Source organism: Pholis gunnellus, assembly GCF_910591455.1.
Source record: "Pholis gunnellus genome assembly, chromosome: 11".
Taxonomy (NCBI): Eukaryota; Metazoa; Chordata; class Actinopteri; order Perciformes; family Pholidae; genus Pholis; species Pholis gunnellus.
In genome coordinates, this window is record NC_136538.1 from 16,621,231 (window position 1) to 16,637,188 (window position 15,958).

Below are 15,958 nucleotides of genomic sequence, written 5' to 3' on the forward strand. Positions count from 1 at the left end.
ACATTGGATATACTTTCTGCCTAAAGAGCCACAGAATAAAAAACAGTACACACATTGATAAAAACACATAAAAGCAACATGACTACAATAGTTTTACTAAGTAAGTAAGTTTTGTTCTGAGTATCAACAACTTTGATCCACATGAACACTTCTAGTGCGTTCACTATTATCTTCTCTGCTGCTGTTGTGTTCAATGATCACCTTGTTAGTTGAGAGAGTTCAAACATTTTTGTTAGTTACCAGTAAACTGTCTTCTGTTTTCAAAGTGCATGTGGTTAATCAATGATCACAAAGTATTACAAAGAAATGCTTAATATCAAAGAATAGCAAATCATTTGTTGGTAATAAATCTGTTCAGAAGTAGCCTTTTTATAATTCACACACCTCATAAGTCATGACACATCGTTTTCCACTATTTGAAAGTACATTAGCTGCTATCGGGGGTTTTGTGGAAGGTTTGTCTGTGTGAATAGTGTTCTAGATGTGCTGTGTAAGAATAGAGCAAGAGAAATGAGCACAGAAAATGTCCATACAGCTGCGTTTATCTGGGTCTACGTGTTAGTGGGTGTACTTGTTAGTACGTGCGTGTGTTAGCAGACAGCTATCGTAGTTGGACAGGTGGCCGGCAGTGTCACATGACACCGATTGACTAATTCTCCACTCAAAGGTGACAGGGTGCAACCCAACACTTTATCACTATGGTTCCCATGAATGCTTTGCCTTCCCCTCCACCTCACAGTGTGATTTACATCTTCATAACATGCTGTAATGACTGGTTGTGTTATATGCCAGCCACCCAAGAGTACCTGGAAATCCCTTTAGTACAAACCTAGCTTTTCTTTTCCGAAATCCCATAATTTGTTGAAATCTCACCGGGAGTTTTGACTTAACAGGTTCAAAAACACTTCACTAACAGTTACATTTAATATGTTTTTATAATGGCTTGAATAAAAACCAGTATTAATCATCTATTACTGTACTTGCAAAATGTCTCAATAGAGAGAGAGCAGCCTTTTCCTCGCAGCTGTCAATTAGAGGAACAGAGAGTGAGATAGTGATGGTCACCTGAACCGTACATGTTGTTGACTTGATCGAGATAAACGTCTGGAAATGCTTGTAAATGTAGCTGAGTTTATGGGGAGCAGATGGCAACGTTGTGTGGTGTTGATGTGCTTTGTGGTTTTCAGAGCAACTCATTCAAATCAAGTGTTTCTCAAAGGACTAATGCTGCCAGCCCTGGTAAGTACTCTCCTATTATAGAAAAAAGGAGGGCCATCGGGCCACAGACTATTTGACAACGCATATGCTGCCAAGCATTTATTCCATTTTGGAAATGTGTTGCCATGTCAGCCAAATATTTCCCATTCTGCGTGTGCTGTGAATTATAGAATATGAGAGAGAGAGGAAAGTGGGCGTTTCACTAGGTGGAAGGACACATGCTGAGAGAGAGGAAGCACATGCCCCCTTTTTTTTTTGTTGCTATGAATCCTTTTTCTTTTGTGAGCGAAAGGGTAGCACACACAGGAGACTGCCTGTTGACTTGCTACAGACACAGTGATGACTGAGTGCCAAACAATGGGGGACTGAAATAGACATGTTGTTGCAGTGGCCGGTCCACATACATCCATCACACCAGTCACATCTGGGTCGACTAGTGCTGCCTGCGAGCGCCTTCCTCCTGGTCCGAATCCAGAGTGGCTGCTGCTCATGAATCAAGACGAAAAATGAACCGTGTGGCCAGTGAATATCAAAATGATGAACACTTCCTGAGTGAAAACGTAAAACAAATGAATTGCTAGCTGCTTCGTGACAAATATGGCATTGTTTGTATGCAGCAACTCAAATAACCCTTTACATAAAGTTGATAAACACAGTGCACAGGGTTAAATCCCTGGATCATGCAAAGGCAGAGTAACAAGATCTGTATCACTGTTAATAAAAACCTTGATTTATAATCTGGCTTCATGTCAGCTGCTCTGTCGGTTTCAATCGCTGAGGTTTGTTTTTCAGCTCCAGTTTACGATGCAAGTGACCAAAGCAGACAGGGTTGAGCCAGGACATTTAGAGCTGTAGTCAAACTGAAATCAGCCATTACTATCAGACAAGAGCCAGCACAGCTGCAGCCTGCCTGCTTACCTTTGACCTTGGGTATAAAGGTAGTGGTGGGGGGTTGTCATTTCAGGAGTCTTGCCTTGGTCATGGCTAATAGAGGCTGAATTGGTGCAACTACCACCTGGGGTGATAATAGATGTGAAGCGAGGCCTGGTTTGACAACATCAGTCGGTTTAATGGGAATTGTTGACATGAATTTGTAAGATGATGCTATTTATTACAAGAAGTTAAATGTGTACACATGAATACCAGAGTTTTAGTGATCAGGGTGTTGTCTCCATGACATTTATTTATCTCAATATGTTGAGATAACAACTGTCCTTAGTATTATGCTGACTTGTGAATTCCACAAGGCCTTTGGTGTGTTCTAACCTCTCCTGCACAATCTCTGTGTTTGTTCTTATATACTTTTGCTTTTATCACTTCCTTATGTGCTAATAATAATGAACTAAACTAAAAACTGAGCTTCTTCTTGTCTGGCCGTGCACGCTTTTAGTGCATCTGACGTGCATGTGACGTGTCCCACTAGCTAGCTCACGGCCGCTGCTCTGCACTGCTCTCACTGCTCTCACATGGTAATAATGCTATCCCAACCTATTAGCTCTGTCAGCACTTTCCCCATTGTTTGCACCGTTAGCTATGCGCTGCCGGCTCACCGTTGACATGTCGATGATGTTGAACATTGGATGAACAGTTTAGATAAAAAATAAACTAACTTTTTCAAAGCCTGTGTTTGTCCAGGAAAGGACAGACATTTGGCTATTACATTTGATCTTGACCTTTACAACCCACACCTGCTCCTTGAGGAACTTTGCTTTTTCCTCACAGTCTGTGTTGCCACGTGTCTCTGAAACCCAGAATGAAGCTGTCCATTGTGTCTTTGCTCTTATTCTCAGATACCATTTAAACAATCCATCTCCTTCAGACAGACTTCAGACAGAGCAGATGACCTCCTCTTCAGCCATTTTGCAGGTGGGTGACGTGCAAGGCTGTGGCTACTTCCTGGAGGCGGTACGTACCAGTGTAGTCTGGAGGAACAGAACTTGCAAAAGAATAGGTACAAAAGAATAATTTGTTTATTTCTTGTAAGAACTATTTTTGAGCCTGTTCCAAAGGTCTTATTGGTCAATTATTTCGGAGATGTGATATGAACAATTTGCATATGTGTTAATATAGCTTACAGGCATCTGCTTTTTTCCTGTTAAATAGATAATTAAATAAATGAATAAAGGACACCATTCTTGTTTCATAATATAAATTGATACAGTTTGCATGTAATAGATAAAAAAAGAAAACATACAAACACAACAGCAGCTCTTTAAAAAGTGTGTTCATTAAAGTGCAGACATGCAGACCAACGCACACAGAAGGCTCCCTCAAAGAGCTTCTGTGTACATGACTTGAAAATAATTTGCAGCAAGTAACCTATGGATTACAGCTCTATAGAGGTGTTTTCTGTAGATTACACAATTGGAGTGAGAATAAGAAGTTCTTATGTCTACCACCCTCCAGCTTGGTCCCCAGGGTGTGCACAGGAAAGGCGCCTGCCGTCGGTCACACATCTGTAAACATGGGCAGACGAGGAGGCAGCTGACGCCGATGTTATCACACAGACATTAACCGCCGGGCAGACAACAAATGAACATGAAAATGGCAATTAGTTTCCATTTTAGTCCCTGGATAAACTGGTTGGTATAGGTCTCTGACATATCAACAAACGCAGAGGACACTTAATACTTTACACTATAATGGCATTAAAACATGATCTACTTTAAAGGGGGTTAGTATATTTTTAACCATTGTCCAAACCTTCTTTTAGTCATTACTTTGTACTATTAAAAAAGAGTTCCTCTTTGGAATTGTCTTTCAGGAAGTTCACGAATGGTCTCCACATCTTTTAAAAAGTCCTTGAATTCTTTCCCTTTAATGTTAATGTTTCTGAAGATAGCAAGCATGAAAGTCCCTTTCGTCCCTCGTCAAGAGATTTTCAGAGCACAGCAACTGAATATTTGGTGTGCAGCTAACCAAAATATCTGTCTGATCGAAAATGAACTGGCAGCCACACACCAATCATGAAATACAATCATGTTCATAAACTGAGAATACAATTATTGGTTCTGCATTTTAAACAAGTAAGAGGAAGCCCATTTTCCAACTTTTGTAAGACTCACAAGCTGGTAAAATGTATCTTGCAAAACCTATTTGCAGTGACTGGAAACTATTCTTTGATTTGATCCTCATCTCCTTTGCTGCCTGTAAGATAATTATATCAACTCACATATTTTATTCAGGAAAGTGCTCATTAAGCGACTGTAGCTGCATGATGAATGGATTCAGTTTGATGAATGTTTTCATTTTGTTTCCCAAAATATGAGGGGAGGAGGAACAAACAGGATCTTGGAATGCCCTCAAACCATGTGGGAGAAAATATTCTTGATGCGGCTGGTTTCAGTGTTTCAGGTTCCCACCGAGTACTGACAGATTATTAATCTGTGTGAGCCAGTGTTGTTGCTTTGGTGTGGGTCTCTGTCAAGGATAGGCACAGATCGTCCTTTTTGATCTAGCTGGGAAGAGAGAAAATTAGAGTGCTTAGAAAATCCTTGGTAAAGCATCAGCAGCTTGCCATTATCTCTTTAGTAGATCGTGTCATGTTCACTTTACTTTTCTCAGCCAAGCAAAGACATCAAGGTTAAAATGAACAGTTTTTTTTGGTCTGTTCTACAGAGAGACGGAGATGTGACACCTGTAACTGACAATGAGAGCGAGATAGGGAGGTTTACTGTGTTGTGTTTGTCTAATTTTTCACTTCCCTTTACATCCTCGCCTCAACGTCGCACAAGCATAGTCGGCCATTGTGCAGAAGCTCTACAGGTTCATCAAGTGCAGGTGGCTGGTGCCTTTATAATGTACACTGAGCCATCATAGACATATGAGTAAATAAGAAAGAATAGAGCGTACAATAGAGCTCCATGAGTAAGTAAAACAGTGCTGGTGTCTGTTATTTCTGCATCCCTGTAGGTTTGCATGTCTGTGACAAAAGAGAGAGGCCTCTCCCCGTGTTTGCACAGTGTGGGCTTTCCAAGTGCGTCCTGCTTCTGTACTGTTTGTGTACAGTCTGTGCATGCCTTTCAGCGATCAAACAATGCTGTCGTCTGTGTAGGAGTCACAGAGTTTTTGTGTATCGCACCGAGTGAGTCAGTTGATGCACTTCACGCCTGTCCCAGATTTGGACGTTTCCTCCTGTTCTGGCTCTTTTTATTGCTCCTCCCTTCCATTGCCATACACTCATAATCAGGGAGATTTAAGGATGGGATGAGTGTCGGAGGAGAGAACAGAGAAGTTTTTCTCTTTACTCCATCACTGAGTTGTCTGATCCCTCCTCTCTGGAGCACGTGGCATTTCTTTCCCAAGGTTAGGGAGCAAAGTCCATTCACGGGGGAGGAAGTCGAACTGTCACTGGTGCTCCAATTTATCAGCTTCCTTTCGAGATTTACAGGTATGGTCTACTCCTCTGCATGAGAATCCACAGGCTGCTATTAATAGTGAGGTACACACACACACACACACACACACACACACACATATCCGTGCACACATACATGGGCAGTGGCATGCATACTACCCCAGGCACTTCATCATGTCTGTGTGCATATGTACGTGCATGTGCACACTCTCAGCACACTTCTCTCTCTGAGAAAAAAGAGGAAACAGGGAGAGGATGAGTTGTGAAATATAGGGGAGAGTTGAATCGAGGATTGAACCAAGTGTGCAGCAATGTAACACAAACAGACAAGATTTAAACAACTTCTCTTCTCTATATTTACATTGTTACAAGGAGTAACCACAGTATTTTCCACAGGAGTGGGAGAAAGGCACAAAACATGTTTCAACCTTTGTCCTTCGTCACATGCTGGATGGTTTGTAAGCTGGAGTAAATACGGGTAAATTCAGCACAATGCAGTCCACAAAGGCCTTGTACGCAGTTCGGGTTAGGAAAGCCCCATAGCATGCTATTCATTTTCTCTCCCCTGCACTCTCCAGCTCACTCCACCCGGCTATTATGGCAGGGTTGCTCTCCAGGGACCCCCAACACAGACGCTAGTTTGGAAACCCCAAGCTTCCCCGACAGCCTGCATTTCAGCAAAGGAAAAAAAGGGGGAAGGAAAGGACAAAGAAAATGAGAGAACAGCCTTGTTCCTGGCTGCATCGTCCTGAAGTCTGTGATTTCCATTCGCTGTGAATGTAAACAAACAACGACATGAAAGAGGAAAACACGGGCAGAGACGAGAAAAAACAAGAGGAGGCAAAGGAGGAGAGAAGAGACAGTCTGCGGGCAAAATATATCTTGGCATGAGGCGTGAGATACAAGTCACCAGCTCATTTTATGGTACCACTGCCAGATACTAAGACCAAAAACACGCAGGCAGGCAACAAAAGCTGGTTTCCAGACACACCGGCACAGAGAGGACTTTCTATGAAGCCTAAGACACATATCAATTTAAAAATGTTTAACTGCTGCAGGATATAGATTTCTGATCTTGGGTCACAGTTGAAATCTGAAGGGTTCACGATGCGATCAACAGGATACGGAACTTATTTCTGTCAACAATTTCTACTTCACCTCACTGTATATAAGGGGTCAAACTGTATGTAACGGGCCATAACAGACAATAGTGTCGCTCCAATTTGATGCGGGTGAATGATGGACATTTACATTTCCACTAATGAAAAACAAATACTCTAAATACTAAATTGACTCAAATTATACTACCTGAAACAATTTGACCTGTGGCTGTATAGATGTCAATATGAACATGTGAGTATTGTATAAAGATAGACTTGAAGGTTAACGGATAATTGGAAGCTATGTGTGAAGCCGCCAGCTCTGAAGTGTCTGACGCTGCAGACGCTGAAGTTTCCCTCAGGCGCTTGATTGCGCCAAGAAGGGAGAAATGTCAAAATGGTCCCTGCTTGTATTTGCACACTGAAGTCACAAATATGAGTACACTGTTAACAATTAAAGTTCTTGTCAGCGAATGACAGACATCCAGGCCCTGTTTTGTTACAAACTGTTACATAACCTGTGCAGAACAAAATGGCACCATGTGAAAAAGCCCATACGTTGGCGGACCTGTGCAGAGAACAGGACGTCAGGGACAGATTGATTGGGTGTCCGTAGAGCAGGAGGAAGGAGCTTTATGAGCTTTAGGCTCCAGTTTCTTTTTCAGCATTAGTCACTATTACCTTGTTCTGTTTCCCACTAACTTCTCTTCTTTCTTTCATCGTAAGTTTAGTGACAGGAACAACAAAGTCGTTGATTGAGTCAAACCTCATGTGTAAAGTATCTGTGCAGCAAAAATCTTTTCCAGCATCAAAGGGGTTTGTCTTTGTTTCAAAATCTGGTTCGTGTTTCACATGAAATGAGTATTATTTTTCTCCACAATCCTAGATTTTCTGCTTGACCTTTGTGGAGTTGTGGAGATTATCAGAATTTTCTTTCTTGTTCTTCAATATCCTCCACTGGGGAAGAATGGCACATATATTCACCAATCTAAGCCCATGTGGAGCCATTGTAACAGCTCTGGGTAGACGCAGAGACTCCTTGCAAGAAAACGTGAGGTTTCATTTAAAGCAATTTCCTTCTTTTCTTTAATTTTCTTCATTCCATTTTATCTTCCCCTGGTGCATACCATGGAAGCTATAGTGATGTTTCCAGCTGCCAAAACCAGCCACCAAGTGCTTTCAAATCTGTGTCATATGGCCCGTCTGTGCTTGGCTCTCCCCACGGCCTCACCACTTAAAAAACTGCAGCCACTGTGCACAAGAATGCATTGGATGTTCAACAACAGCAGATACACGCAGTTGATCTGCTTTCTGATCTGTAATTTAGCTGTATGTAAATATTTACTGAAAACTTCCTTCTATTCAGAAGATTTCATGTCCAGGAACTGAGACAAAAATCACTTCCATGCATCAGATTTTGGGGGGCAGCCAGTCATTGAAACAGTTGCTGTGACAGGTGATCCTGTGAGGATGTGAGCCGTCAGAGCTGCATATACTGTATGTTGATGTACAGATACAGGCAGTAAAAATAACTACAGCACTGGGTGGGGATGTTGTGTGTCTCAACCTTTTGATTGTATTTATTTTAAGGAATGCAAACGACTTTAAAGTCTCAGTAAAATATCTCTTCTATTGAGACTTCAAAGTTGTACTGCACTGTGATTATTTCCCACTGAAACTGAATATTTGAGCAGGATACTGTTACAAGAGGGATTTAAATCATCATGAGCATTTGATTGGACACCAAAAAGTGGGCAGGCTGGATTGTGACTCCACACACACCTCCCTCGTTGCTAAAAGATTTATTGATGGATGAATATCTTGGTATTAATGGTTTAAATTGTTTGGCACTAGTTTACATAATCACACTTCATATGCTGTTTTACAGGTAGAAAAGACAATTGGATTTAGATTTAGATTATTTTTTGCACATATTGTTAAATTAGTGCACACTATGGCCGGATCTAAAAGCGTTAAAAAGGCACAGCGTTGATATATTATCACACTTTACGTTATGGAGAATGTGTTAGCATACAGTTGACCATTTACATGGAGCAAAATTCAGTTAGAGGTGTGTTTCTGGCCACTTGTTGAATGTAAGTCCAGTATTCTATCTCCTTTTAGCTCTGTTTTGCTCTCCACCAGTTCCTGAGGGAAATATGACGAGCTAGTCACTAACTATGCCTGTTTCTGTTTGGTGCTTGGTTTTTGCTGAAAACATCTGCCTGCTACAGCTGGAAACAAGGTTGATGAGAGCAGTGAGACTGAACCAAGCACAGCTAAACCAAAACAATCAGCTGAAAACGCCCTGTTGAGTTGGATCAATCTGCAGACATTCACATTACATATAGTCATCTCAGCCATAATTAATGTCAACATATTGATTAGTCAAGCTTTAAAGTGACCAAATACACAGTGGATGACAGTGACGACGGATTAATAGATAATAAAAACATTCAGTAAGAAAGTATAAAAACCCTGGAGTTTCTGTGTTTTCCTTTGTCACTTTCTATCTATGATTCCTTGATTGGATGGAATCCAGACTTGTGGCACAGCTTGTTTTTGTAGATGACTGTTTCTTTCCTTGTAGGCCTGCTGCTCACACTGCACTGTATGTTTTCCTTGGAATTACCTGCACACCATCTTATTACTGGCATTAAGCCCTTTGGATCACTGAAGTGTTTGTCCAACAGAGAGTGTCAGACAGGGGAAAAGCTCTGAGCTCTGACATGGAAATTGTGGGTTTGTGAAAGAGGGAGTGAGCTGACATGCAAAACAAACAGCACTCTTCCTTCTTTTGTGACATCCAGAAGGGAGGTTTCCCTGCAGACTGCAAACTTCAAACTGTCATCGGTCGGTCACAGATCTTATCATGGCGATCCTAAATTTGTTTTTCTGATAAAAGCAATGCCGATGATGAAGGATTGAACGTAAACAACTTGAATCACTATATGATCTTCTCCTTTTAAACATTGCAGGCAGGTCCTGCCCCCCTCATCCACAGATTGGTGTAAGGTTTCTGCCTTCCATCTGTCCGGCTGCATGCCTCCCCCACTCCTCTGTCATTTTTTTCCACGACTGGTTGTGTTCACTAAAAATGCACAGAAACGTTTCTCTAACTCACATGTTCAAATAACCTGGTGTGACACATGTAAACTATGTTACAGTAACCCAGTTAAGCTAATACCTGGTCATGAGGAACACAGTTAAGGCGCCTGAGAGAGTGTAATGGCTATTACGAATATTTGTCATCATCATGCGAGTTAAATGTTCGCTACGTCAGAACTTACTATGTAAAGGCGTCTCAATATTCCATTTAGTGCATCAACTTTTTTGTTAAGGCCACCTCAAGCGAGCATAGAAACTTTTTTGTGCAACTGACCCTTCGCTGAGCCCAGTCCCCCGCTGGTAATCCGTCAACCAGTCAGAGTTTCCATGGAGCCCACACTGTCACTAACTGCACTCCCTGAAGAAATATTGCATTTGAAGGATGTATCCAGGATGTCAAACTGAGCAGCGAAAAGCAGGTTAAAAATATAAAGATAGAAGCTGAAGCTACAGATCACAGTGTAAAAGTGAACCACATCACCGGGGGATCGAACAGAAGACAACGAAATTGACGAACAGCACTGTTCCTGTAAAGCCGGGTAGGTCTTTAGTCACTGTTACAGTCATTAAAAAGCAAAAGCTGCATGTGTAGAGATTAAGAATACCGTCAAGATATATCTTGTTTGCTTAATCCATAAAAAAACAACACAGAAGTTGCAATGTGGGGTTACATGTGGACCAGCAATTCCAGGAAGTTCCTGCGCGGAGCCAAGAGGTTGTACTACTACATAGCGGCCTGTATATGAGCGAATTGCCATTTTCTTAGAGTTTCTGGTGGATTTTGTTGTCTTTGGACAGAGCCAGGCTAGCTGCCTCCCCTTGTTTCCAGTTTTTATGCTAAGCTAAGCTAACCGGCTGCTGGCTGTAGATTCATATTTCGCACACAGTTGTACATATCTTCTCATCTATCTCTGCCCCAGTAAGCAAATAGGCGTATCTCCCAATAAGTCAAACTGTAATGCAACAGCTTTTATGCAACATACCGGTACTTTGAAAAGTCCAGCCTTATACATGCTTATGAATAGCTACACAGTGCAAAAAAAAGGGCGATGTTTACCACAATTCCGAGGGGTTATCTGTAAAGCAGGAAGTGCGTGTGTAATGAAGGAAGCCTAATTAAAAGATAAACACACCACACCTCGTACTGTCTTGTCCTGTCAGATCCTGTCTCACTCTGCCTGACTGCTGCTGCCTCTGGGTCAACAGGAGTGGCAGCATCATATATCTGACTTTTTAAATCGCTACCAGGCTTTAGCTTTCATTGTCCGGAAAGCATCAAAGCTGTTGCAGCACTCCTCTTTGAAGGGAATGCTATATCCATATGCAAACTGCAAACAAAAAACATGAAACTGGGTGTGTTCAATGCACACAATGATCTCAGTTTCAGTTGGAGTTCACTCCTGAAGCATACTCAAAACGAAGAACGCATTATATCATGATTTCTTAAAGGGCATTTCCTTGATGAGACTATGCATTAGGTCAGCTTTACCTGTCACCTCCACACTTAAGGGCAGTGACACAAACAACCTGAGGCATGCGGAGCCACATATAAAGGAAAGTGAGAAAGACAGAGCGTGGTCTGTTTACTTTATCATCTCGTCGTGGCACGGCCCGGACAAAAGGCCCTGTTTTTTTGCCACACAATGCTCCTTGCAGGTTATTTCTGATGCCCCGGCCATGGAGAAGGATGAAAGACCAGCCACAAAGGAAAGAATGTGGTTCCTGTTGTGGTCTTAGGGGGTCATGGGCGAGTAGATGTGGGGGTGGTTTGTCTGCCTTTTCACATTGGGTGGCCCCTGGGGTGCATGAGTCAAGGTTTGCTGTTGGAGGAGGGGTGAAGGGAGGGCAAAATGGGTGTTGAGCTGGAGGAGTCACAGGGATGAGTTACGTTATGAGAACAGGACGATTCACACCTTGGTATAACCCGGTCAAGGAATGAAGACAGTCAAGCTGTTTAAAACCTGATTCAAAACAGTGATGGAAGTTGTCTTTTTGATTCTTCACAGTTTTGTTTGTATGGCCTCTGGCGTCTCGGACAATAATGCAGCGCATAGAGTATAAAGGCCTCCGTTCATGCTCGGAGATCGTGCGCCGTCGTCTGTGGAGGCTCGTGCTACAGCTCCAAGCGCGAGTATATGCAAAGCTTTATTCTGTAGGCTGACAGGGTTGGCGTGAGAGACATTTCATTATGTTTCTGCCTCTGGGAATGTTAACTGTGTTAATATCATGTGCTGTCACATTATGACATTAAATACACAGAAGAGGCTGTTACCATATCATTTACGCGTGATCGCCTGACACTGTCTGAGTGCTGTTCTTGTAGTTTGTGTGCACACAATCCACTTTGGGCAGGCTGCCATAACTGCCATCGAAACACAGAATCTGGTTCTACCACTGTCTGTTTGTCTTAACTACAACCACAGGATTGTCATTATCACAATATATTGATTCTAATGTTCTACCTGCACAAGGAGTTGGATTGACGCCAACCAAAACACAAAACAATTCAGACAGAATAAAGACTTTTTGAAGGCACAGAAAGCATCCATCTAAATGGGCCCAAAAGAACTCACTCAAAGTAAGACAGACCAACCTTTTGAGTCTCCTTAGCATCCCTATTTTTTCGCAGATTGTTGAGTAATGAAGGGATTGAGTGACGATGAAAACAAATGTGGCGAACAAATGTAAAAAAAAGTATTTTGTGATGATGATGGGCGCAGAAAACTAAATCATCATGTTTTCACTTTCTGGGTCTTTTTTAACATTCCCCACTCTCCCTTTTTACTGTTTCATGTGCGTGAGTTCAGTCTCATTGGCAGACTGGACTCTGTGGCTGCTTGCCTGGAAGGCTGGCCGAACAATACAGGAAGCCAGCACTTATCTGGAAGGGATGGGGAGGAGGACACAGCAGACAAGTCAACTCTGCAGGATTTCTCATAAGAGGTATTTATATTAAGGTAATCTTTGTTCAATTATAAATCTAAAGGAAAGGAAAACACTCTTTGTGCAGGAGAGGACAGCTTGTGGGAAACAGAGCAAGGCAGCAGTGTAAGCTCCTGAGGATGTTTGGAGTTAACACTGACCGCCATTTACTGACATGTGTTTTGGTGATGACATGCACAGAGTTTTGCTGATGTGTATCATCCAGAGTACAGCTGAATCTAATGTGACAGCAGGAACTGGAAATATCAAAAACAAAAATCTAAGTTGAGTGTATTCTCAATAGCAGTTTTCTCTTTATTTGGTGTTGAGAAATTGTTTGCTCGCACAGAGCTGATATGTCTTTGGGGCAAGTATGAAATTGACTTTGCTAATTTGTTTGTGTTCATGATACTCCTCTTCATTGTGTACCACAGCGTCTGCTCCGGGTGATGTTGATTCAACAACAATTAGGCGGCCGATACAGGAAATGATTTATAAATCACGCTGATATAATATTTAACTGTTCAAATAAGTTATGCATGTAACTGGGAGCATGCTATTCTACTTCACACGTTAAGGACAGGGTTTTATAAGATTGTTGAAAACCAGGCCTGCTGTTTCTTTGCATCAGATAAATGCTGACTCATCGTTTAACCTTCAGCACTGAAGTGAACGCCACTGTCTCAAACTTATTCAACTCACCCTTATCAGAAAAAGTTGAGTAAACCTGAACTCCATGCAAGCTCCTCCACGATAACAAAACCTGTTGAGTTTTCTTTGTCTTGTGCAAGTTTTTGTAGATGAGTCTGGGAAACATCAATCGACAGATGGCTTGTATTGATGTTAGTCTGACCAAAGAAATGTGCTAAATGTTAATGGGGGAAACAGTTTTCCTACAAAGCCATGCACACAAACCACATGAAATATTGTGAGCGTTACATTCTCCTTCAATTTTTGGATTGAAGCTCTGTTTATGGCCGTCCATCCCGCCATTCATGCAGTCCTTATACGAGTCAATGTCAACTCAACAAACCTTTGTTGGGAAAAAAGAATGAAGAAACTGCAATAGATGACGTGTGTACAGAATAGACCAAAAAAATCAGGATGGCGATATTATAGAGGTATCGTAAACCACACAGATTAGCCCTCAGCCACATGACCTCCTCTCCACCATGGAGACCTGGAACGAGGACAGACTACACAAACACACAAGAGGCAAGTGCATCATTTACACAGGAGAGAGGGAGTCTGCAGGGACCACATGTTCCTTCTGCCTGTTTACATTATGTACACAAACGGTGCTGGAACGACAGGACCTCAAACTGAACTGTTTCCCCACCGAATTTCCATTTGGACAGTTCAGAAAATAGGCAAATAGATACATGTCAGTCCATCCCAAATCCCCCTGAGCTGCAGGTAATCTCCCAAGATTTGCTTTCACTGAGTAAAGTGGTTGCACCATTGACTTGAAAAGGCTGTGCAATGGTTTGGCTTTTAAATTCCTGTTCTGCCCCTGCAGGATCACTGTACACACTGGAGATAATTGAGAGAGCAGAGCAGTGTTGAAAAACACAGCAAGGCATAAACACGGTTTGGGTACGGCAGTAAATAACTATTTATGTAGTGAACCAAAGCTTTTGCATCTGGCTTTGAACCCCCCAAAAAAAGAAAACACATTACAATGCACTTGCCTTCAAGTGCATTGTTAATGTACATAGAACCACAATCTATTTACCGCTAGGGGTATTACGTACCCTTCCAAGAGATGCCAATCTGGCAGAAGGACAGGGAATTTGAGAAGCCATAACCAAACCAATAAGCCCAGTGATGATTATTCAACACCCTGGCCGAGAGGCAGCTGTCAGGGATATGCAGTCGACACTCCCCATGGCTTTGAACCCAAGCAGAGCCTTCGTGGGAGAAGATAGATGAAGCTGGGCGAGGAGCTGCATGGCTCTGACTTCAGAATGGCAGCTGTGTCTGTGTGTGTGTGTGTGTGTGTGTGTGTGTGTGTGTGTGTGTGTGTGTGTGTGTGTGTGTGTGTGTGTGTGTGTGTGTGTGTGTGCGTCTGTGTCTGTGCGTGGATCTTTGACAACAATATGGCAGTTAACCTTCCTTCATCTACCTGCTGAAATGAATAACCCAGAATAACACTGCTAATATTTAGGTGACAGGTGACAGGGAGTATATATGTGTGTGTATGTCTATATCCTTTAATAACCCTTTCCTGACCTTTCTATCAGGGGCTCATCTTCTAATAGTCCTTCTCAGGGTCACTAATCATTTCACGGACTGTTGCACAACACCTTTCACTAGCTCCAAGGAACACACTGTGCTGCCAATAACACTCATACTTAATAAAGGCAGCAGCCTTCCATGTGCCACACACACAAGTACACGAGCCACAACACGTTTTAACAACATTTGAGTTGGAGAGTTTTATGACATATAAAGGCTAAATCCAGTAACCAAAACAACAAAGCCCATCATATAATAATATCATGTAATTTGTGGGGAAACACTGTAGCCAGCACACTCTGTATAGTGCCTCATTACAGTGCAGAACCAGCAGGTGGCAGCATTTTTCTGCTATATGTTCCGAGGTGATGAGTTCAATGTTCAGTCCAGAAGTCATCATGTACCCCACAAACTGCACTACCAAACTTTAGTCATGTTACACAGTGACTCTCCCTTAGAAGTTTTTAAGTGAGTATTTGTGTTCTTATTGTAAAATAAAAGTTTTTTATGTAGTATTTTGGTGTGTCACGTTGCTCCACCGGATGTCACAAGCATGAAAATATGATTGAATTAACCTTATACTATTCATCATTTAATTATTTATGTTATTTATTAATAATCACAAAACACATGTAGACCTCCAGAGAAACTCCTCTGATCAATGTTCAGGGAGAGATCTCTGAGGTAACTGCTCCCTCTTCTGACACAGAAAATATCACCAAACAGTAGCTCACTCCACTGGATGAATAATGGGACTTACATGATGCAAAAGAAAACTGGGCTATTCAAATAATTACACATTTTAATTGAGGCATTAAGAGTGTATTTATTTAGGCCCATCTAAGACTGACATTGCTCTGAAGACATTAAACAACACACTCTTCCCTGTTTCATAATCCAAAACAAGAACCTGAATAGAAGTTCAAATCAGAGTTTAACCTAATGATATGCCACCATATATATAAATAACATTGCAAACAGCAGCCAATCAAACCATGTCATTATCTCATCACTG